The following is a 9,045-nucleotide window of genomic DNA, read 5'->3' as shown; positions in this document are numbered from 1 at the left end:
ACACACGCACACACACACATATTGACTTCCCGATGTGTGTAGAATAATTTCTCATGGTGATTTTAATCAGCATTTCCCTCTTTACTAGTGTGGTTGAACAGCTCTCATATGTTTAAGGACTGTTTTTGTTTAGTACCATATGAACCTCCTCTTCTATGTAAATTTCTTTTGCTGTTTTTCTAGTGGCTGGTTGTCTTTTATTTATTGATCATAAAAGATTTAAGTATGTATATACATATACTGGATACTAGTCCTTTGTTACTTTTATATTTTGCAAACATAATTGCTCAGTTAGTGATCTATCTTTTTACTCCATTTTTGGAGTTTTTTGATGACAATAATTTAGTTTTGAATTTATGAAAGATTTATCAGTTTTGATTATGGCTTGTGTTTTGTGTTAAATTTAAGAAATCCTTTTCTACCTGGAGGTAGAAATGTCTACCATGGCATTTCCAAAAAAAAAATGTGCTGTTTTACCTTTATTGTTATTTATTTATTTTGAGGGCTTGGTTGTCCCCACTGCTTGTGAGAACATCAGGAATTCTCCATATGGGGAAGTTGAATTTTCCCCCTTTCTCGCCATTCCCCCAAGGGGACTTTGCAAATACTTTTTTATTCACTGTTCAAGTCACTCTGGGATTTATCAGGGCATCACTCTGGACAAACCTACAAACTCTCATGCCCTACTCACGTTTCCATGTACTAATGGTGTTCAATCCGACTGTCCACATAAGTGGACCTTTATTGTGTTTTATCCATTTGGAATTGATTTTTATATGTAATGAAAGATAAGGATCCAATTTTAGCTCTTTGAGATGATAAAACAAGCCCACATGGTATGGTAGGAAAACTGTGAAATTTTTAACCATTCCTGGGTTTGACACCTGGAGATTAAGACACATGTATGGGACTATTGGGAGATTAGACTTGAAAGGCATACTGAATCATACATGTAGATGGCTTTGTATGCTGGTCTGATATCTTTGTACTTATTCTGGTAGATAACGAGGATCCCTGAAAGCTTTTTGAGCATAACTGGGGCTATTAATTGAGGACTTTTATATTCCATTCACATGTGGATTGAATTACAGAGGGAAGAGCCTAGAGATAGGGAGCAAACAAGAAAGGAATTGAATAGTGCCAGCGCATGAGAATGAAACATTCTGCTTTAACCAGGCAAGGTAGGAATGGAAATCAAGAAGAGAATGGAAGCTAGCAAAGTGTTAAATAGAACCTACAGGAATTGACAACTGACTGAATGTGGAGAGTGGGGAATGCAGAGGGCTTAGATGTGATTCTGCTGTTTCCAGTTGAAAGGCAACAATAGAGCTTTCAGGAGGAGTAGCTGGTTTGGAGCAAAGGAACCATGATGACTGGTTCAGCTCTAGATACCTTATCATTAGATGTCTTTCCATAAAGGAACAAGGAGGAAATGGCTATAATGTATTTCCTCACTGTTGGAGTAGAGTGGTGCTGAAAACTGCTGCCTTATCCCTACAGGGCTTTGGTTCCAGGAGATCCTCACTAAATTCTTGGAGATTAACTGATTGATCTTTCATCAGGTCTATCAACATCCATTCCTGTCATTCTATCATAAATGTTAGTCACTTCCTTTGTATTCCAATGAGTCCTACAAAATAGCCTTAAGGAGTGGGAGAGTGACTGATGAAAAGCAGTCAGTATTAACGAATCATAAAGCTTCAAAGGGCAACTATAAATGCAATGGAAGACTGAATATGGCCTGGGAAATTAATGCCTTAAATATTTGAGGATAAAAAAAACTATTGGTGTGCTTTTCTCCCTCTTCCTGTACCCACTGTGGTTGATCTGTTGGTTTCTCTTCCATTCACAAGTTGCTATAAATGTTAACTGTTAACAGCTGAGTTGAAAGCTCACAAGACTCCATTTTTCCAGAAAAATTGCCCTCAGATAAACCAAGGTGTGGATGGCCGGGTGGGTGGGATGAGGCATAAATACAACAGAGGGCTCAGCTCAGAGGCCAGATGTGTGGGACATTCTCCACTTAAGACCAGAGAAGTCCGCACCTCCTCTTCCTGACCTTGATTACAAGAATATTTAAATGGGAGTAGCAGAAATGAGTTTGGAAATGCATAAAGGAACATAGGGAAGTCTTATACCTGGATAGTAGTTGCCAGATCTTTGGAAAGAAGGAATTTTTATCGCCCTCCTGGTCTCTAAAATGGGTATCATTTTTATCGGACACTACTGTCACCTTACTCTGGCTGCCTGGAGTTTTAATGAAGCACAGAAGTATCTGCAAGGACTCACTTTCTCCAGCAGATATTCTTCATATTGGCTATAAGTTTGAGCATAAAACTATTTCATTCATTTGCCTAAAACTCTAGTGAGAAGGAAGTAAATTGCTGATTTGGAAGATACATAAGTACTTTTAGGATATTAGTAAAGTTTCACTTCCCTCATAATACGTTTCGTAGCCTGTTTTCTCAGAAATTGGTTCAAATCTAGTTACAGACTTGTAGTAGTATTGGTTCTCAGTTATCAGAACATTTTCTGAATTCATGACTGGCAGGTTTGCCATCTCCTACCCTGATACTCTCTTGCTCAAATCAAGATGAATTAACAGGTTGAAAAAAATTCATGGTGGTCCAACCGTTGTAACTATTCCCATCACTTGTCCCCCTTTTGGTGAATGATGTAAGAAAAATAAAACAGAAGTCAAGATTGTTTACAGTTAAAAAAGAGCTTAATAAGTCCACAAAGCCTTCTTGGTAATATGTGGGTTCAAGTAACGATTAAACACGAAAATTATTTTTAAAACCTGCTTTCCATACTGAAATCCACAGAAATGCTTCTTTTGCTCTGCTAATTGCAGATTTTGAAACAAATGCTAATATCAATTGAAATGACCACTAAAATTGCTGGGAAAGATAACATGGTTTGGGTCAATCACCTTACATGTTAAGGGGTTTCAACTTTCTTGTATGTAAAATGAAGGGCTTCGACTAAACTATAAAGTCCCTTCCAACTCTCAAGCACAATGGCTCTATGAAAATTTACATGTCTGCTTTGTTAATATGTTTTTTTTTCCATTTATTTTAAGAGAATCTTTTTTTGTGTTTAGCTCAACAAAGCTAAGGCTCTTCCTTTCATCCTTCACCTAATCAACTTTAACTGAGTCTTGAGAAGAAAAGTAAAGCATTTAAATTAATCCTAACATTAGCAAGTAGTTTCTGCACAGGTTTCATAATAATCACTCTTCGCTGCAGAGAGCGAAGGAGCATTTGTAATGTCTTTGGAAATAATGACAGAAAAAATTTCACTTCTTGAAAAAAATGTGCAGAGTGGATTTTCAGGCTTTAAGCCTATTGAATTATATGGTTTTTGTCAAAAGAGAACTAATCTGGAGAATTGGATTTTCTTGAGAAGAAAGAGTATAATGAATGGAAACAAACGTCTGGTTTATTCAGAGAAGGACAGTGTTATCAAGAAGACATAGCTTATTGTTTCTAGTTCTTTCTTCACTGACAGGGACATTGGAACATTGTGGGGCCATAAAACAAGTTGATTCAGTAACTGAAAAAGCAATTTTTCAGTCTTGAAAAAAAAGAATAAGGAGAAGAAGACTTTGACTTTGTGAGAGAGGGGGACACGGTGAATCACTCTGAGATTGAATACTATTTGTGAAGAATTTTAGCTTTCACAAATGAATATTTCAGGCTGTATTAAAGAACTTTCTTATCACACTTTTTTTAAAATTTAAAATGTCATGACCGCCTTTCTTTAATGTAACATACATTCAATTAAATGTCACTTAATTACCAGGACATTTAGAATTACGATGTTGAAAATTCAACAAGAAATTATATTAAATATAGAATTTTTAAATGTGCAAAAAATGAACTTTATTGCTTTGGCTTAAGGTCATATTTAGTATCTGCGAATTTAGTTATATACACGTGAACCTCACTTGAACAGTAGCAGACTCAAGGAGCCAGGGGGTATTCTGCTGCTGTTTTGTCAAAGTTTGCGGGTACTTTCTACAGTGCTGGGAAAATAACTTCACACTCTCAGGCAGACACCTGGACAGGGCACATTTTCCCTGCGACAACCTCATAAAGTCTTGCTTTTCCTTATTTATTTGGTTTCCTCTTATTTAAGCAACCTAGGCAGTTTTGAATTGATCCTTAGTATTAAAAGCTTGGATTGTCTATAGCCATGTGAGAGTATCCTTCAGAATTTTCCAAACTCTCCCGATCTTGAAAATCTCCTGGGATACTCATTAAAATACAGAACCTTGGGCCCTATCTGAGAACTAATGAATTAAAATCTCTTAGGGGGACCTGGAAATCTAGAGTTTTAATAAATATCCATAGTGATTCTTCGGTCCGAATTCGGGGAAAACCTGTCTTAAACTATTCAATGGGTTTAATCCTTAGAAGGCATAGATTAGCTTTGAATTTGAGAAAGATGTCTCCTATCCAAAGCTAATTCTTCCTCCTTTAATCTGCCACCATCTCTTCTCACTTTTTCTGGAGCTTTGTTTCAACGTTTATCTTTATCAGTCCTTATAAGACTCCAATATCTTTCATCTTAAAAGAAAAACTAGCAAAAAATTTCTCAAGCTCATGTTTTCTTCTAGTTATAGCCCTATTCTCATTTCTTTTCATGGCAATATTCTAGAATGGATAGTCATATCATTCACTACCTCTCAATCACAGGTTAACACCCTCATCTGGTTTCTGAACTTCTACCAGAGTCAATAATGATCTCTTAACTGATGTAATGGGGATAATTTTTAAATATGGACCAGCATGTTTTCATTTCTTATAATTCCTAATTCCTAGATTTCTCAAAATTTCCCGAATTTTCCAGAGAAAATTCTAATTGAGCATTTTCTAATGTGGTGTAGGGGCTGTAAAGCAGAATTAGAAAGAGGACTGAAGAGATTAGTGGACCGGAAGTGGCCTGGAACTGGAATTAGGAAACCATAAGCAGGGGATCCTCTGGAGCAGACACAATAGCAAGGTTTGCTGTCATCAGTAGTTGTTAACATAAAGCCTGAAAAAGATCAGGCAAGACCAGCTCCACTAGCTACACTGAAGTGGACAAGGATCATCTTAGAAGAGGCTGGACAGGACCAGCCACAGCATGGGGGCCACAAGACTCTTACTGCCTCCATCAATAGGATGGCAGTGGGGGAGGAAGAGAGGACAGAGGAGGAGCGCTTAAAGGCTGAGAAAATACTAGAAAGAAACCCATTTTTTTTGAAATTTTCACTCTTTGATTCAGATATGCAAAAGAAAACCAAACACTTTTTTTTTTTTGCATGGGCAGGCACCAGGAATCGAACCCGGGTCTCCGGCATGACAGGCGAGACCTCAGCCTGCAGAGCCACCATGACCCACCCAGAAACCAATATTTAAAACCCAAAGCAAAGACTTTCAATTAATTAAACAACTTTTTTTTCTGGTATCAGCAGGAATGGTGACTGTTTTAGTTTCCTTTTGCTACTTAAGCAAATATCATGCAATCAATAGGGTTCAACAATGGGAATTTAATCGCTCACAGTTGAGACTAAAAGAAAGTCCAAATCAAGGTATCATCAAGGCGATGCTTTCTTGCCAAAGACTGGTGTTCTGGGGCTGGTGGCCTGCAACCCTTGGTCTTTGGCTCCCCTGTCACGTGGCAGTGCACAGGTCTGCCTCTCCTGGCCTCACTGTTCTCATCCAGATTCCGTCGAATCTCAGCTTCTTGTTTCCTGTGGCTTTCTCTGTCTTTCTGAATTTCATTACACTTGTAAAGGACTCCAGCCATAGGATTAAGACCCCTCCTGATTTAGGTGGGCCACACCTTAACTGAAGTAACCTCATCAAAAATCCCTACTTAAAATGGGTTCACACTTACAGGACTGGATTTGTTAAAGGACATGTTTTTCTGTAGCACATACAGCACCAAACAATATTAAACAATAAAGGTGTCTGGGTGGGCCGTGGTGGCTCAGCAGGCAGAGTTCTTGCCTGCCATGCTGGAGACCTGGGTTCAATTCCCGGTGCCTGCCCATCCAAAATTAAACGTGTTTGGTTTTCTTTTGCATATCTGAATTATAGAGTGAAAATTTCAACCTTGTTATGTTGTCAATTTTGCTTAATTGTATCTTCCAAACATTTCTTGAATTCAGCCCAGTTTCTCCTTGCTTGTTCATACCAGTCTTATTTATTTATGTCCATTTAAAATTTTACCTAGATGATTGTGATAGCTTCTTAACACTTTTATAGCCTCCAATCTCATAGTCCTGCCAGAATATAATTAGTTCTGCATCCTGTTACTGGAGTAACTTTCTAAGATGCAAACAAATTATGTTACTCTCCCACATAAAACCCTTTAATATATTTTATAGCTCTTAATATAAACTACAGTCTTGAAAGTCTCTTCATGATACAGTCCTTGCCCACCTCTCCAGCCTTGTTCCCCATTTCTAGGATTGAGGAACTCAAGCAGTTCCCCTAATGCATTCTGTCTCTAATATCTCTTGACCTTCAAACACAATGTTTCTTCTATTGTCAATGCCCTTATCCCATTTTTTCACCCTTTTCCACTTGATCACCTCCTATTTGTCATTTTCAACTCAGGTCTGGCATCTTCTTCTCCAGTATCTCTTCCACCATTCTAGGATAAGCTAGTGTCTTTTTTCTGTATATGCTCTGTCCATATTTCTATCATAGAAATTTTCACATTTCTTTCATTTTCGTGTCCGTCTCCACTTCTAGACTCTAAATTAGGTAAGATTGTTTCTCATAACTATATTGCCAATGCGTTTCACAGTTATATTAAAATGCTTGTGGAATTAATAAAGAATTATGATAAATTCTATACAAGACATTTCTAGTCTTTGATAGTCTGAAAGAATTATACCTTGGTTCCCACAGATCTCTATGACCTTTTTTAGGGACAATTAAATCTAAGGTGAAAATGGTATCCCTTTCAGACACTGTGCTCAGGAAAGACTCTTGGCAAGATTGGTAAAGAGAGATTCTTTTTTCTGTCTGGTCTATCTTCTCTTACTCTCAACTCCTGTATTCCTATTCTGTCATGGAGAAAATGGTCTGACAATTCTATCCCACAAAGGTGCTAATAATTTGATAAGTTACCTTACCGAGGGATATTGGTATTTTAGAGACGACAATCCCCTGTGTCAGTCTCAGATATTAACTTCCCATAGACTTTGGAATTAGGAGTGATTTCTCACTAAGCGTAATTTCAGCTTTCCTCCTGGACTCTAAGTCCGTGAGCATACCCCATTCAAAAGCTGTTAGACTAAATAGTTCCACTCGGGAGACCCTAGCAAATGAATTTCTAAGGTTCTCTTTGTTGTCTTCACCTGGGAAAGTGTTGCTTCATATTAACTTGTAGAATTTGGGTAAGGTTTTTAAACATTTCCAACAACCCATGATTATATATTAGAAAGAGTAAAATTCCTGGCCATTATACCAATTGCAAAACAATGTGGACCTCTTAGGAAATCTAGAGAACATGTTGAAAGATCATAGTGAGTTTCTATCACTAAGAAACACCACTGGAGCAGGTCTTTTGAACTCTGAGAAACTGTGTTCATTGTAATTATCAATGACAAAAGAACTGTGTCTTAATTTCAGGTCTCACTTCAAAATTCACATGCGCGTCAACAGCTGGTGTACTCTAAGGTAGCCAAGTGGCTATAATTTGATCACATTCACATTTTCACTATTTTCTATAACTGCATCAAGAGTAGAAGGCATGCTCTAGGTTGATAAATCTCTGTGAATGATACAGACGGCAATGTCATTCAGATGTGACCTCTGCAGCAATGTCATTTCTTCCTGCGCATGGAGCTGTTTTGTCCCTACTGGTCCCAATACATATTTTGTAGTCTACTTTGTGTACAAAAAAATATCATCAACTAAAGGAAAAATTTCTTCTCCTGTCAAATATGTTTTCAGTAATAGAGAGAATTTAATTCCATAGAGCTCTTATTCCCTAAATATGTACCATTCGTACTCTACTCACTGGTTGTTTCACCCAATTTTTGTAGAGTAGGGCCTTCCATTTTCCTGCTTGGCAATCTAAGCATTAGAAATTCATTCTTCTGTGGGTGTTCTTTCAGCGTTTTACTCACTGATCACTGCAAATTAAAGAATCACATATTGTAAATAAATGCAATTTGTCATTTCTCCTTAAATAGAAGCTTCTGCCTGTTGTTTTTTTCCTCTATCAATTTTGCATGATTAACTGATTTTAATGGGTAAGATAAATGCAAAATTAAAGGTATAACAGGAAATGGAGAACATGTTTGTCCTGTTTTTGATATGTGGAGTCCTTATTTAAAATGAACAAATATATCTTTCAATTTTTTAAAACAGAAACTCAGAAAGCATTCTGAATTTAGCATGCTCTAAAACAAAAAAACAACATCTTTGGCTCATCACATTCAAGGTGACAATTCTATTGTTTTGTTTTTGCTTTTTATCTCTCATACCATTCAGTTCCTCTTGATAAAGAGAAAGGGGGTGAGATGAATTTCCGATAGGGGAAATCCAACCTATCCCAGGAGCTGAGGGAGGCCTTGGCATAACAACCTTTCCAGCAGAGTCAGAGCAGTGCTTTCTCTTGAATGATATCGGGTGCCATGGAGTGATTTTAAAACTTAGTGTCATTTCAGTTGGGGACCCCCAAATTTGGTAGCTTTTACCTTTTGAGTAGCTGGTCTTTTGAGCGGCTGGCAAATAAAAAGCTATTTGCTCCAAAAAAATCTCTCCCTTAGCCTGACATAGATCAGAATTGAAATCTGTCTTTTGGATCATATTCAAGAGACCCACCTATGTGAACTCTAATTATTTTTTAATCCACCATAAATCAAGAACCCAGACAACCTGTATGCCAAGCCCCTGGCTGATACCTTGGACCAGTGTTTCTGAACTGTGATAAGCATAGTACTGGGGATTATCAAAAGACTTATCAAAAACAGATGTTCATTTCTTTCTTTCTTGGTTTTTCTCTTTCTCTCCTTCTTTGTTTTTCTCTTTCTCT

This window comes from Tamandua tetradactyla, chromosome 11 (genome assembly GCF_023851605.1).
Source record: "Tamandua tetradactyla isolate mTamTet1 chromosome 11, mTamTet1.pri, whole genome shotgun sequence".
NCBI classification, from domain to species: Eukaryota; Metazoa; Chordata; class Mammalia; order Pilosa; family Myrmecophagidae; genus Tamandua; species Tamandua tetradactyla.
The sequence above is the reverse complement of the archived record's forward strand: the minus strand, read 5'-3'. Positions refer to the sequence as shown.